General features: G+C 30.5%; 1 long non-coding RNA gene across 1 annotated transcript; it reads left to right on the forward strand.

Moving 5' to 3' along the window:
- The first annotated feature begins 272 nt into the window (after nt 1–272).
- On the forward strand, nt 273–1,072 carry LOC140814873 (uncharacterized). Its single transcript, XR_012114193.1, has 3 exons — nt 273–557; nt 647–689; nt 824–1,072. It is a non-coding gene; the product is annotated as an uncharacterized lncRNA (long non-coding RNA).
- Nucleotides 1,073–1,359: the final 287 nt, after the last annotated feature.

Consider the following 1,359-nt stretch of genomic DNA (forward strand, 5'->3'; position numbering starts at 1 on the left):
ATTCATATAAATGGAAACACGATCTTCGGGCTCCCACTAGGACCATAACCCTCACGATATTTCCAACATATTAGTCACAATCCCTTCACGTCCTTCAATATTCATCACTTAGTAAAAACATGCTTATAATATCGTTTTTTTTTTTTAAACCAAGCATGCAACATCTTTTACTATTTATTAAGTTTAAGCACCACATAGAAACTGTCGTGTCTTGGTCTGTTTTCTAATTACCCAAAATTGCCCCTAAACCCACGCACATTCCCTCACTTTCTCTCATTCCACGTCTAAAGAAATTAATTCAATTTCAAAATATCAACCCCATAGGACCACCGGCCCACCAACCACGTTACCGGAAGAAAATGCTTCATTTTCATTTCAATTTCAAAATCTCCATCTCTCACCCTCCTCCACGTTCGAGAGCAAACTGCTTCAAATTTAAAAAACTTCACCCGTCCCATTTTTAAAGAAAGAAAACTGCTTTGATGTCAAAATCTATCTTTTTGAGATATTGGACACTGGAGATTGGACAATGAAGAACAATTTTCCTCTCCAAATCGGTAATTTATATTTCATTTTCTCATTCTCACTTTCTCAATATCTGCACTAATCTTCGCATATTATCTCAATTCTATTTTTGAAATTTCAGTCCAGGTACAAATGGCCCTCTACTCAACTCTGCAGCATCTAAGGTTTAATCTTTTATCTATTGTTCCTTTTATTATATAAATTAGTAATTTTGCATTCTACTTTCCTCTCTAAGATGTAAACTTATCATATTATTGCATAAATTTATGTTTTAATCCTCCAATTTTGCTTTTCATAGTTGCTCATAAAATTGCTCTCGACATGCTCGATGAAATGTGAGAAAGAATATTTAGTAGAAGATGTAAACAAGTATTAGTAAAAACGATGCATTATCCTAGGTATGACATATATCAGAGATTCAGAGTCATTTTCGAAAGTGTTTGTTTTCAATATGATGTATTTCATTATTTGCATTAATATACAGTGTTATTAAGGAAATACATATTTTGATTTATGAAACTCAAAGATTTTGTGGCGAATTTTATAGTCATTTTGAATGATTTTGTGTTATCTATTTCTTTTTTGTTATAATTTTTTTCCTTATGCTCGCGTTCATCTAATAATTTCTTTAAACTAGCAACTGATGCACATTCTCGAAATTGAGACATTGATAGAATGCATTTCTCCTCGCAAAATATTATTATATATTTATAATTACCTCTTGCTTTACAATATTTCAATATTTTTTTTAACTTTCATAATATAAATTTTGAAATAAATACATTCTTTACCATTTTTTCTACTTTTAGGTACTTCATTTTATTTTTATTACAT

The sequence above is a fragment of the Primulina eburnea genome, chromosome 15, assembly GCF_022965805.1.
Source record: "Primulina eburnea isolate SZY01 chromosome 15, ASM2296580v1, whole genome shotgun sequence".
NCBI classification, from domain to species: Eukaryota; Viridiplantae; Streptophyta; class Magnoliopsida; order Lamiales; family Gesneriaceae; genus Primulina; species Primulina eburnea.